The sequence below is a fragment of the Lontra canadensis genome, unplaced genomic scaffold, assembly GCF_010015895.1.
Source record: "Lontra canadensis isolate GAN:19392208 unplaced genomic scaffold, GSC_riverotter_1.0 scaffold132, whole genome shotgun sequence".
NCBI lineage: Eukaryota > Metazoa > Chordata > Mammalia > Carnivora > Mustelidae > Lontra > Lontra canadensis.
The window spans coordinates 853,705-868,738 of NW_022631126.1; positions in this window are offsets into that span (position 1 = coordinate 853,705).

The window sequence follows — 15,034 nt, forward strand, 5'->3', positions numbered from 1 at the left end:
GAGAGGGAGCGAGCATACAAGCAGGGCGAGCAGCAGCAGAGAGAGAGGGAGAAGCAGACTCCCCACTGAGCAGCACGCTGACAGGACCCTGAGACCAGGACCTGAGACCAAGGCAGTCACTTAACAGACTGAGCCACCCAGGCACCCCCTAGAGTTTTTGTAATCCTACCAAACCCGAAGGAAAAAGGAAACAGAATCAGCAGGTTGCGGGTTCTGGCCAGAGACAAGGGATCATGTCACAGCTCTGAGGATTCAAAACTGAGGGTCACTAGCCCCAGTACCCGTTTATATAAAGTTTACTTGTGACCTTGGGGAGCTTTTGAATTTCTTTCTTTCTTTTTGTCTTTCTCATATATTCCTTCCTTCTTTTTCTCTTTCTCTTTCTCTCTTTCTTTTGTATGCTTTAAAGAAAAACTCATTATGGAAAATGTCAAACAAATAAAAAAATAAATACAGTTTATAGACTCTCCATGAACCCACTACTCAACTTGAACAGTTTAAACTCATGACTACTGATTCTCCTCCCTTAATATTTTGAAGCAAATCTCACACATGATAGAATGTCATCTGAACTGTTAAGGCATGATACTCAAAAAAATTAAGGATTTTATTTATTTTATTTTTTGTAAAGATTTTTTAAAGTAATCCATACACTAACACGGGGCTTGAACTCACAACCCCAAGATCAACCATTACATTCTCTATGACAGCCATTCAGGCACCCCCAGATTAAGGATTTTAAACTGTAGTGCCATTATCACAACTAAATTTTTTTTTAAAGATTTTGTTTATTTATTTATTTGACAGACAGAGATCACAAGTAGGCAGAGAGGCAGGTAGAGAGAGAGAGGAGGAAGCAGGCTCCCTGCTGAGCAGAGAGCCCAATATGGGGCTCGATCCCAGGACCCTGGGATCATGACCTGAGCCGAAGGCAGAGGCTTTAACCCACTGAGCCACCCAGGCGCCCCACAACTAAATTTTTTTAATAATCATCCCTTAATATTGAATATCCAGTGTATTTGAATTTTCAATTTGAATAAATGTTCCATAAATGTCAACTAAATGTTTTTCAGCTTGTTTAAATCAAAATACAAGTAAGAACTAATACATGTAACTGATTTATATACAGATATTAATTTTTGAACCTTGGTGTCTTCCTCAGAGATGGTACATTCAATTTTTGTATGGTCGCCAATAACTAAGCTCTTGTCCCTTCATTATGATGCATTGATCTGGTCTGTTGGCACTAGTAAAACCCATTATTAACATAATTGTTAAGGTCATGAAAGTTTCACATATACCCTTTTGTGCCCTTCCCCTGACAGAGGATCTCAAACCTGGCTGCCCATTAGAATCTGGACATCTTTTTTTTTTTTTTTTTTGTTAAGATACACATAATGAAATTTATCATGTTAACGATGTTAACCATTTTTTAAGATTTTATTTATTTATTTGAGAGAGAGAGAGTATGAGAAAGGGAAGTGTCAGAGGGAGAATCGGACTCCCTGCCCGATGCAGGACTCGATCCCAGGACTCCAGGATCATGACCTGAGCCAAAGGCAGTCACTTAACCAGCTAAGCCCCCAGACACCCCCATGTTAGCCATTTTTAAGTGGACAGTTCTGTAGCCTTAAGTACCTTCATTTTCTTGTACAATCATCACCACCACCCATCTCCAGACTCCTTTTCATCTTATAAAACTGAAACTGTGAACATCGAATGCTAACTCCTCCTTCCCCCTTGCCCCCAGCCCCTGGCCACCACCATCCCACTTTCTGACTCTGAATTTGACCACTCTAGGGAACTCCTATAAGAGGAATCTTACAGTACTTGTTTTGTTTTTTTTTTGGCTTATTTCACTTAACATAATGTCCTCATGGTCCATCCATGTTGCAGCCTGGGTCAGAATTTCTTTCCTTTTTAAGGCTGGGTAATATCCCATTGTATATAACACCCCACCTTTTGTTCATCCACTCAGCCATCAGTGGACGCTTGGGTTGCTTCCATCCCTTGACTATTGTGAATAAGGCCTCTGTGAACACGGGTGTTCAAATATCTCTTTATGACTCTGCTTTCCATTTTTTTTGATATATACTCAGTAGTGAAATTGTCAGCTCTTTTTTTTTTTAATCTTCTATTTATTTGAGAAAGAGAGAGCATGGGGGGGCAGAGAGAGAGAGGGAGAAGCAGACCCCCTGTTGAGCAGAGAGCCCAATGTGGGGCTCGATCCCAGGACCCTGAGATCATGACCTGAGCCGAAGGCAGCCGCTTAACTAACTGAGCCACCCAAGCGCTCCTTTCCAGCTCTTTTTTGAGGGCCCGTCACACTGTTTTCCATAGCAGCTGCACCGTTTTACATTTCAGCCAACTGTGCACAAGGGTTTCAATTTCTCCATATCTTCATCAACATTTGTTATTTTTCTGGGTGCTTTTTTTTTTAATAGTAGATATCCAAATGAGTGCGTTTTTTGTGGTTTTGTGGTTTTCTCGTTGTTTGATTTGCCTTTTCCTAATATGTTGTGGTGATGAGGGTCTTTTCATGTGCTTGTTAGCCATTTCTGGTGTTCTTTGGAGAAATGGCTGTTCAATTCCTTCGCCTGTTTTTCAATCGGTTTGTTGACATTTATGATAAATTGTGAGAGTTCTTTATCCTGAGTATGAATCCCTTATTATAGAATCTGGGGATCTTTTGTGATGGGACCTGTAACTGGGTTATTTTATTTTATTATTTTATTTTATTTTATTTATTTTTGTAGCCGAGTGTTTTTTTAATTTCCTCAGCCTAAAAACCATTTTCTTAGGAGATGCGGTAATAAGTATGGTGAAGCCAGTTCTCATCAGGACAAACAGGATCATCACCACTAGAAGAGTGCTAACATTTCCTCCTACCTGGCTACCGTGTGTATCTATCAGTGCTGTTGGGTCATGGTCATCCTGCTTTACCCAGGGTCAGTGGGCTCACAGTTCCCTCCTTGCACAGAGAGAAATGAGTTCATATTTCCACCTTATAAATAGAAGTAGAGGAATAAGAGACAAAACAAAATATCCAAATATTTACACTCTATTCATAAAAATCATCAAAATGATACATATCTATTCTTATCACCTTTCTTTTTTTAAAAAGATTTATTTATTTATTTGATAGACAGAGATCACAAGTAGGCAGAGAGGCAGGCAGAGAGAGAGGGGAGGCAGGCTCCCTGCCGAGCAGAGAGCCTGACTCGGGGCTTGATCCCAGGATCCCAGGATCCCAGGGTCATGACCTGAGCCCAAGGCAGAGGCTCTAACCCGCAGAGGCTTTAACTCACTGAGCCACCCAGGTGCCCCCTCATCACCTTTCCAGTACAACTCCCTGTAGGAGAACCTCTAGTACCCGTAGGGGAGTGTACTTGTCTTACAATGACCTTTTTGAAAATTTTATATTAACTTTCTACTTTGGAGTCGTTTACGGACTCATGGCCTTCCCCGGACATTTCACTTACGCCTCATGATTGTTGCAAGGTTTTAGGGCGCTCAAATCATAACATAACTTTGAAAATGGTAGCCCGTTTAATTAGGATATTTTTTGTAACACTGCCCCAACATCCTTGAAAATACCCTTGTTTTCTGGCATCAACAGGATGCTTGTGGATTTTTCTTGTTTAAGAAATGGAATCAGCTACCCTCCAAGGACTCCTGGTTATTTTAATGGTAAATAATATAAGACACCAATTTCTGGGCACTAGGGGTATACACAATAGTTGGGTACTGGACCTCACCTAGTAGCGACAGACTTGGAAAAAAAAATTGTTTAAGGTACGAGTTTATATTTGATCTTTCCGATGTAACAGCGCTGCTCTGCCGCACCGTCCTGCGGGTCTGTGGACCCCCGATCACACGGACAGCCCTTTGCGGCTGCCTTCACCGTTATCCCACCGCACACCTGAAGGAACTGAGACTGCAGGAAGTTAGTAACTTGCCTGAAATCACACTGCAGCTAAGTGCAGGGCTGCCCAGCTCTGTCCGATTTCAGGAACCAAGTCCTGGTGAAGCCATGCCTCAGCCTCCACCTGCTGCGGGAAACACTGACCTCTGTCCGTTTGCCCAGATTCTCCACCAAGTTGCCCCATTTAAGATTCCCAAGACAGGGTTTTCCTAGTCTTGGGTGGAGGGAGGAGAAAACACGACCCAGATTCTTCTCTTCCTCCGGCAGGATTCGGGAGTGCGGATGACCAGAAGAGCCCTCCACGAGAAAGGTCTGAAGACAGAGCCCCTCCGGAGGCTCCTGCCTAGAAGGGGTCTCCGGACAAACGCCCGGCCGTGTTCGGCGGTGCTGCCCGACGCCAGAGCTCCCGGAGGAGGAAGCAAGGCCCCGAGGGCACCCAGGACGATTCCCCAGGGGAAGGGGAGGTGAGCCGGCTCCCCAGGCAAGGCGAGGCCCTCGGGTCTCTCTTGGCCGCCCCGAGATCCAGCCACCCACCCGTGCCCCGAGGGTGGAAAAGAGCCTCCCAGCCCTACAGCTACCGCAGGAACTTCGGGGGCGAGCCGCCCTCGTCTGCCTCGAACCTAAGGTCACAGCGCCCATCTTGCTCGCCACAGACCCTCGTACAGTGAGCGGGCCCACGGGCACCCCCAAGTGTGCAAAGGGCTTGGGCACAACTCGGACCACACCCAGCGCCCGAGGACGCTTCGCCGCCAGAGGCTCCGGCCGCACTGGAGTGCGGGGTGGGCGCCCACCTCCTCCCGCACCAGCGCGCCCAGCCCTGCGTCCGCCGGCCTCCAGCCTCCCGCGACGCCCCGCCAGCTAGCCCTGCGGCCGCGTCGCCCCCAGACCCCGCGAGGCCCACGTACGCGCGGAGACCCTGCCACCCCCTCCCCCACGTCACCGAACCCCCATCTCCCGCCCCAAGCCCCACCTCCCTCCGCCTCTCCTCCACCCCACCCCCACTCACGGCAGGCCCAAGGATGCCCTGCAGGGGGCTGGGTTACCTCAAGCACCAGAGGACGTGCTTCAAGAGCTTCTGCCCGGTGCCAACCTCGCCAGTCCCCTGGGAACCCACGTGGGACAGAAGCCTTTCTGCCCTGGCTCCTACCTGCCTCCCAGCGTGGCCCCGCCAGGGGACCCGGAAGGCGTCCTGGGCTAGTAGGGAGGGCCTGGGGCATCTGGCAGAGCCCAGAGACCTGGAAAGTCCCAGCCTGAACAAGGCCGGGGTGGGGGAGGGGGTGGGCACATGAGCCCTCTGAGTGGTTCCAAGGGGTTTTGCCAAGCTCTTCCTTCCCAAGTCCACTGCTGGGCCTGTCATTTTAGGAAATAACGTCTCCCGTTTATTGAGAGTTTACTCTGTGCCAGGCATTGTGATTTACAGCGACGATCTCATTTAATCCTCACAGCATCCCAGTGACACTGGTCTTCTCATTATCAGCGTTTTACAGATGGAGAAACTAGGTCTCAGAGAGGTTAAGGGACCTGCCCAACGTCACACAGACAGTAGGTAGCAGAACCAGCATCCAGTCCCAGGTCTGCCTTCCTGATTCCACAGCCCCCCTGCTGCAGTGCCTCTGTTCCTACAAGAGTTAAAGGCGCAGCTTGACCCGGCATCCATTTAATCCATTTTTCTCATGGTAATTACATAACACTTTGTGTACTAAAATGAGCAGATAATCTCTGGAATGAGATTGCGATAAAATTTGAGCCTTCAGATGTTTCACATTAACACCAATGCTTCAGGCTCAGCCCATGGATCCCTGAAGTAACCTCTTCTCAGACCTCTGCCTTTAGAGGGCTGTTGGCCAAGGAAGCTCTACTCCAGGACCTGCTCCTATGCAGAAACTTCCTGGAAGCCAGGAAAGATGGCCTCTCCATAGTTTGCCATCCCACTGGGCTGCTCAGGAAGTCCATCCAGTTCCTCTGGGCTGGGTATCCAATTTCCCAACAGATACTCATCTTCGGGATTTGGAAATGAAAAACTGGAATTCTTGGGAATTCCTGAAATCATTCATACTAGTCTGTATTTTTCATAACGTTCTGTATTTTTTAAATAAATAAGAGTAGTTACAAAGAACTGTAGGCTATAGCAAATATTTAAAAAAAAACACAAAAAAATACTAGAGAATATTATTGGTAACATATGAATAACGAAATGTTTAAATCTTCAACAAGATAACTGTACCACACAGCATTGTGTGTTGAAATTGCTCATTGGAGGACTAGTTTATTTCCAAAATTTGATTCTTGGAATATCACTCATAGGTTTTGTACAAGATATATGATGCATGTAAACAGATTAATATTCCGTCTGTGAAAATGACTGTTTATAACAGATAGGGCCACAGATCCACTTGTGATATGGCAACAGCTATGAAAAAGAATGATTAGACTGTGCCCACTTCTTCTTTTTTTTTTTTTTAACAAATATTTATTTATTTAAGTAATCTCTACACCCACTGTGGAGCTCGAACTCACAAAGCTGAGCTCAAGAGTCACACACTCCTCTGACAGAGCCAGACAGGCACCCCCACTTCTCTCCTCCTGACCCAAGTTCCCAACATGTCTACCTTAGTCTTGGACTCCATTATCTCAGCATTTCCTTCTCATGCTTTCTACTTGATGTCAGTGATTCCTTCATACCAGGAATGCCTCTATGTTTATTGTTAAGCATGAATTCTCACAAGAGAATTATAACACTTTTCCTATTTTCCCAGTCTCTTGACTGATGGGGTCCTGGGATTCAGAAAAACATAAATTTCCCAGAAAAATGTCAGGAAGGACTTCCGGTTTAGAAATACTATTCTGGGCTGAACAGGATTGCCAAGGCAAGGCTGCTACAGAAATAATTACCTAGTACCTCATCAGACCCAGTCACTGATGCTTCCTGGTTTCAGGGGCTTCAGAGCCAGAAGATCCAATTGTGGATCTCAGCTCTGCCAGTTCCTGGGTGTGAGACTTTGGGCAAGTCACTTTACCTCTCCGAGCGTCCATTTAATGGATAAGCTAGTGCCCGGAAATAATATACTTGTTTTGTGAGGCGATATTGTAGAAGGGTTAAAAGTGTGGTCTGAGGTTTGAATCCGTTACTCACTACCTCTTTGATTTGGGGCAACTTCTCACCACTCTGACCCCATTTTTCTCCTCTGTAAAATGGAAAAGCTGAGCCCACTTCATAGGATCTGGGTGAGTTTAAATGAGATCATGTATGAAAATGCTTCACACAGAGCATGGTAACAGTGTAAAAGCTTGATAAATGTGGACCAGAGTAGTTATTACCTGCTGTATCTACCTCACGGGGCCGTTGTGAGGATGAAAGGGAGGTTATGGTGTGGAGTTGCTTTCTAAGCTGTGAAGAGGTGTCCACACTCTTCTCTTTCCTTCAGAGATGGGATGGTCAGAAGCTACTGGCTCACACTAGAGCGATCTCCAAGTCAGAGACCTGGGGATACTTCCTGAGATCCACGGAAGGTAGTTGTGTTGAGGAAGAGGTGTCCCCATGGTTACCCGAAAAACAGGGTTTAGTTGCAACTAAGTGGGCAAACTTGGGGCACATTTGGGGGGTGGGGGGCACAGATGATTTTCAGAAAGAGGCTTTAGAGAAAGGACTGTGTTAAATGGAGCCTGCCCACTGTAGGTCTGTTTAATAGGGATTGGATCAGGGGAAGGGGACATGGCCTAGAAGGTGGCAAGGGGGCTCTTTGACTGTTGTCTGAAGCCCCTCATTGGCTAAACCTCAGAAACAATTCTGTTAGCCAGAAGCAGTGCATCTTGTCCCTGCTGTGCATGACCTGTGATGCTTATTCATCCCTAGACTGTAGACCAAACACGGATCAAAGGGCTTTCCAGAGATGAGCTTCTGAATCCTCACGGCAGCCTGGGAAAGTGAATAGTAGCCTTACTCCCATTCTGAAGACAGGGGCTTGGAGTCTGGGAAAGTTAAGTCCATGGCCCAAGGTCATATAGCCTAACCGTGGTTGAGTCAAGATTCGTCTTGTCTTGAAATGAGAGTCCAAGCCCTTAGTCCCCACCAGGCCACCTCCACTCATGAGAGGCCAGATTCTGAGCTCGAACAAGGAAAAAGGAAACACAAATGTATGGAGTTCAGCGCCTAACTGTCTTCCTCTCTTGTCTTCTGTGACATCTCTTTCTCTCTTTCTCTCTCTCTCTCCCCTGATAACACTCCTCCTTTCCCAGACACTGTTTATTTGCCTCCAGAGACATTTTTCTCTGCGTAGCCCTTAAGTCTGGCTCCTCCGGGCCCCATTCCTTGGACTCTTTTCTCTTTCTTTTGCACAGACAGGTCCATGAGAGATCCTCCTGTTGCCCACAGCTTGGGCTGTCGGCCACCTCTCCGATCCAAACTGCCCCTCTGAGAACCAGCCCAGTCCAGCCAACTGCCTCCTCGACATCCCCCTTGGAGTTTCCATGCTCTCAGCTGAATTCATCATCCCTCCCTTAGCATAAGTCTCCCCCGGAGTTTCCCTTCTTCCTTACCATGGCCTCTTAGTTTCAAGTACTGGGGTTAGCGATAGGGAATCCAAGAAGCCCATGTAGATGCAACCTCATGAATCCGTTCCTGCAGCTAGACGTGGACTGTAGGGTGTGTTCTCTGACAGCTGCCAACAATTTGGGGGTGAACTTGGAGGGTTGAAGACATCATTTAATCTGCTGTGTCCTAAGTGCCCAGCAGTGTGCTAGGTCCAGTAGCTGAAACAGATGGGGTCCTTGGCTTTTGGGAGCTTTCAGGCTACTAGAGAAGATGGGCATGAGGAATCCTCCCCAAATAAGAATTCTTACAAACTGTGATAAGTATCATGAAGGAAAAGTTCAGGGAGCTATGAAAGAATATACTTGGTCTGTATTAGGTTGGAGTGGGGGGTCGAAGGCCATTTTGAGAAATGATAATTACTATATCCCTGAATACTTGAGTTGGGGGAAGAAAATTCCATACAGAGGCAATAGTAGGTGTGTGCATGAAGTCCCAGAGGTGGGCAAGAACTTGGTATGTTTGGGAACCCAGAAGGCAGCCATATCAATGGAGCTGAGTATGCTGCCTATGATGACAAGTCAGGATAAGATGGCACAGGCTGGCTGGGGGGTGGTGGCATGTACCTCGTGGGCCATGGTAAGGAGCCTGGAATTTTTTGGTTTAACTTTTTATTTGGAAATAATTTCAAAGTTAAGGAAAAGTGAATAGTATAATGGACATTTGTCTGCCCTCCATCCTGAATTCACCTGTTAAAATTAAGAAAGTTAATTCTTTCTCTATATGAAGTGTTACAGGTAACTTATTCTGGACTACTGGAGAATAAGTTGCACACATCACACTCTTTTATGCCTAAACAGTTACAGTGTATGTAAGAACCCTTATCCACTTCACTAAATTTAACATTAATGCAACACAGTATCTCATTTACCACCCATTTTGTCAATTACCTCAATAATGTTCTTTGCATAGCATTTTCCCTCTAGTCCAGGATCCAGTCTAGAAGTGAAGTGAAGCATTCCACTGTCATTTCTCTGTAGTCTCCTTTAATCTGGAATAGTTGGCTTTGTCTTTTATGACATTGACATGATGGAAAAATTCGGTTTTCCCTGTTAAGAGAGTATTTCATTTTGGGGTTTGTCCTCTGTTTCTTCATCACGCTTCCTGCTGGAAGATGACATAAACATTATTTTCTCTTTCCCGGTGAGACAACAAAAGGCACACATTGTCTATCTCCTCCACCTTGGTGATTTAAATATTGTCCTATTAATCTATAGTTATTGTTTTTCTCTTGTCACTGATAAGCAGTCATGGAGATAGTTCCAACCATGCAGATATCCTCTTCCAGAGCTTACTAAATAGATGAGATTTAACATTCAGCAAGGCATCTTGCCTGAAGCAAATCAGTGTCAGGAGGGTTAGAAAATGACTTCAGCTCTCTCTGCCCTTGACATTCTTCTGCCTATTTATTTATACATTTATTTTATTAGCAGGGACTTTTCGGTTTCTGCTATTTTCCAATAATTTTGGTTATTAACCTTCATTATCTTGGTGCTCAAATTACCCCAGATTCGGCCAGTGGGAGCCCCTTAAAACTAGAAGCCTGGATTCTATCCCAGCTTTGGTGGACTGGCAGGGTTCGCTTTGCGTGTTTTAGACTCTTGTGTGAATGCATTGTGCGGAGAACAGAGGAGGAAGCAGGGAGACCTGACAGGTGGCTCTTGTGTAGTCCAGGTGGGCGATGTGTCTTAGACCAAGGAATTAATTTGGGTGTTCAAGAAAATTTAGCGATACAGTCAGCAGGAACTCATGATTCAGGGAATGTGCGAGCAGTCAGAGAGGGATTGGCCAAAGTAGTTGGAGGAATGGTGGAGATATTTACAGACCTGGGGAAGACACACAGAGTAAGGGGGTCAGGTGGGATGGGTATTTTAGACAGCTGAATTTGAGATGTCTTTGACATCCAAGTGAAGATGTCAAGTAGTGATTAGATCTATTTTGTTCTGGAGAGAAGTTCAGACCAGAAGACATTTTAGGAGATGTCACATATTAATGATTTTTGAGACCGTGGTCCTGGATGAAATGCTGTAAGGGGAGAATACGTAGTGAAGGGGGGCAGACTGGGAATTCTAAGGTCAGTCGCTGTTTGGGGGCATGGGTGTGTGTGGCAGCAGATGGCAATGGAGAGATGGGGGGCCAGGCCCTGTGGAACCTGCAATGTCAGGCCAAATCCTGAGGGCTCCAGGGACCACTGATGGGTTCTGAGTAGGGGAGGTTCTGATCTGAGTTTGAGAAAGATTGTTCTGACAGCCAAGTAAGGATGATTTGGAGAGTCACGGCAGTGGCTAATGCTATGCTTCTTTTTAAAATAAATCTATCCTCTTGTCACTGGAGATTGCTCAGATGAATCCGTCTGGGATGCCCTCTCCTTATTCACCTGGGCACAAAAAAGATGATCAACACATCTGCCTCAGCTGCACGTATCAGCCCCCGGTAATGACAGCAGCCCCCATCGCCCTTCCTCGATTTAGCTGGGGATGCACAGCTTGCTTCTGGGATCTTTTCTCAGCCAGGTGCATCATAGGTAGGAGTGTGCACGAGCTGATCCCTGAGGTTTGTGGGAGTCTGGCCACTGTGAGCCTCTGCCCTCACATACTTTAAGTTCCGCGTGGTCTCTGCCAGCCAGGTAATCACTCATCCAAAGTCTGTTGTCCCCTCTGCACTCCTGCACGTGCTGAGGAAAATGGGTTGAGTCTGAATGAACATCCTGGAGCACCCTTCACTTAACCAGGGTGGTGCTGTGCAGGGGACCCTCAGTTCTGTCTAGAGGATGTCGACAAGCCCATCGGAGACACAAATAAGCAAAGGCAGAATATCTAGACACCAAGAGGGAGGGTCAGATGTTCTGGGAGCCCGGGAAAGGCAAGAGTGTTACTAGTGGGAAATGAGGGAAGGTTCCATTTGAACCAGGAGAAGGTGGCATTTGAAGGTGGCATTTGAACCAGGCCTTAAGGGCAGAGAGGATTATTTTCCATTTCACAAAGGAAATAGTTGATTATCCAAGCAGAAAAGAAAACTAAGGGGGAAAAAAATCATTGCCCACACAGTCGTTGTTGGTTATGTACAAATCCCATTAGGCAGCTACTTTTTGTTCATTTTCTTACTGTTGGAATAATTCATTTCCAGGCCTCAGGACATTGGCTTGGAGCCTGTGGCTGGGCAGGGAGGGATAGAAGCAAGCCCGGGACCAAATGCAACTCAGGAATCAGTGCTTCGAGCCCATCCACTCGTTCCTTCATTCAGCAAACGTTTATTCAGGACTCACGTCTCCCAGGCCCTGTGGATACAATGACGATCAGAACATAGTTCCTGTTGTAAAGACCTCAAGTCTAATAGAACGGGAACCCCAAGTGGAGAGAATTTATTGTAAAGCACGCGAAGATGCCAAAGGCAGGCTCATTGTATACAAGATACGGTGCTGATGTGGAGACTCTAGCGGGGGGAACGGAAGCCTCAGCGGTAAAGGAGCACACCAGAGCATGCGCAGTGAGAAGGGGGGGGGATTGAGGACACCTGTCAGAGGACCAAGTTCAAGCAGAGCTCCGGGACATACCTCTATGTCCACAGGCTGGAAGGCACATCCCTCCTACTCTTAAGCTTCTGGGTGTTTTTGTTGTTGTTGTTGTTGTTTTTTCTTTGTTTTTTTGTTTTTTATTTCAAGTACTTCCTTTCTCCGATTTTTTTTAAGGGGGGGCTATTTTTGTGCTCTTTTCCAAAATCTCAACTTTTGTGGTCCACTCATTCATTTTATTTTTCTCTTTTTGACCCTAAAAAGCATTTAGTGCTGTTAATTTTACCTCTGCAGATAGATTTTACTGTATCTTATTTTAAAAATTATTTTCTAAATAGTTTGTTTTTTTACTCTTGATTTACTTCTTGTCCTAAGAGTAATTTGGTAGGCTATTCATGTTTTTCCATTTCTAAGTGGAGTGTTTTATATTACTGTTAGCTGTATTGCATTTGATCAGAGACTGACTTTTAGAATTTCCACTTTTCAAAATTTACCAAAATATTCTCTGTAGCTTACTATTTGTTGAATTTTGTCACTGTCCATGGAACTTGAATAGAAGGTACACTATTTGTTTTCAGGTTGAAAAAATTTTGTAGGGTCATATCTTCTGTGTCTTTATTTTTTTGATTACTTGTTCAGAAGATGTGTTAGAATATTTCCAATAAAACTGTTTCTCATGGTTCTCCTAGTATTCATTACTCAATATCTTCTTTCATGGATCTTTGTTATTTAACATATGAGAAATTAATTACATTGTGGAGACAGCCTGGATTTAAACCCCAGCTCCATCATTTATTCACTTAGACTCCTTATCCAGAAAATAGAGAGAATACTGGTATCTCCCTTGTATAAGGGATTACATGAGATGAATGCAAAGCTTTGTACATGGGAAGTGTTCAGTAAAGCTAGAATTCACTACCATGATCGTTGTTATATCGCCTGGCTGATCGCTGCTGGCATTCGAAGCGTCTGCTGTGGAGGCAGAAAAGGCCTTGAAGAACCCCTTTCTTTTTCTCTAGCCAGTACACATTTGGTAAACAGAATGCCCCATGTAGAACATTAGAAGTCACCGTGGAAAACGGAGGGTGGGGGGAGCTGAGAGCTTTCCAGCATGCAAACACAGATTGACACATATTAGTTTTGGTGGTGGGATCACTGTGTCAACCTGTGTGTGGACATGTGAGTATTAATGGCATCCTCCAGCCTTTCACTGGCGGGTGGGGCATGTGGGATGCCAGGAAGAAGGAGCGGCCCCAGCTGTCCCCGGCTGTCATTTCAAACACTGTGTCCTCCACCTCAGATCCTCAGGTCCCTTTTACCAGCACTGCAAGCTGGGATTCTGCATGTTTCCCTGCCAATGGCTCACACCTGCAACCTTCAGAGGTTCATTCTTGGGCACTGGAGGTGTTTATCCATGGGAAATTTGATATCTTCACACCCTCCCTGCTCTGGGGGTGCTTAGAGTCAGTGATGGGTGAGTCAGCACTAAAGCCCAGCTCTTTTGCCTGGAGCAGGATAAATTCTGCAGAGATGCCCTCCTTCACCAGGAATAGAAGAGAATCTGTAGTCAGGAATCACCCCAATTGTGCTAAATATCTCTTTTGCCCCAGTTGTGGCCATTTGATCCCAAAATGAACAAAGCAGGACAGAGCTGAGGGGTGTGAGGTAGGGACCCTGAGATGCCCCCACACTGGCTAGTCTTCTTCCCATGTTTACTGTGCTCACCTGTCTACTTCATTCCCTTAATGTTTTTTTCTGAGAACTCTTCTTTGATAAATCACTTACCTGGGTTAAGCTTTTGGGAGAATCTGACCTAAGACAAGCTGCTTCGCTCCTTCCTGACAGGAGGAATTCTGATATGGACTGAGCACGTCATTTGTGTGTGTGTGTGTTTATGTCCTTTTGGTTGCAAGAGACATAAATCCAAAGGTGGTAGCTTGGACAAGAAGGTCAGAAGGATGCCAGAGTCTCCCAAGTGATCCCAAGAAGGAAAGGAGTACACCTGGGCCACAGAAGCACCTGAAATCAAGTCATTCTCTCCCCAACTCTCTTGATGACTCAAGTGAGCTTTATTCCCTGACAGCGGTGTTTCCAAACAGCTGGTAGGAAGGCTGCAAACAGGGTCCCTTCCTCAGTTTCCTCAGCTCTGCCCTGCTTTGTTCTGTTTGGGACCCCATGGCCACAGCTGGGGCAAAGGAGATATTTAGCACAATTGGGGTGATTCCTGACTATAGATTCTCTTCTATTTTTGGTGAAGGAGGGGCTGTGGCAGAAGGGAGGGGTACTAGACAGGAAAAAAAGCTGATGCCCACCACATAATTCCTTGATGAAAAGAGCAGAACTTAAAAAGGCATGGCTTCCTTGTTCACCCACGCTCACAGCAGCACTATTCCCACCAGCTAAAGGCAGAAACAACTCAAATGTCCATCAGCAGACAAATTGATAAACTGCGAGATACACACACACACACACAAAGGAAAATTATTCAGACTTTTTTTTTAAGATTTTTTTTTTAATTTACTTGAGAGAGAGAGAGCGCGCAGGAGAGGGGAGAGGGTTAGAGGGAGAAGCAGACTCCCCGCCGAACAGGGAGCGCCATGCGGGACCCGATCCCAGGACTCCAGGATCATGATCTGAGCCAAAGGCAGTCGCTTAACAAACTGAGCCACCCAGGCACCCAACATTATTCAACCTTTAAAAGGAAGGAAATTCACAGGCAATAGCATGGATGCACCCTGAGGACATTATGCTAAGTGGGACACTTAGAAGACATTATGCTAAGAAATGAGCCAGTCACAAAAAGACACATACTGCATGATTCCACTGATATGAGGTCCCTAGAACAGGGAAATTTACAAAGACAAAAAAGAATAGAGGTTACCAAGGAATGGTGAGAACAAGAATAGGGGATGGTTGTTTAATGAGGACAGAATTTCTGTTTAGAATCATGAAAAAGTTCTCAAAATGAGTAGTGGTGATGATTGTACAACATGAAAATGTATTTATGGCC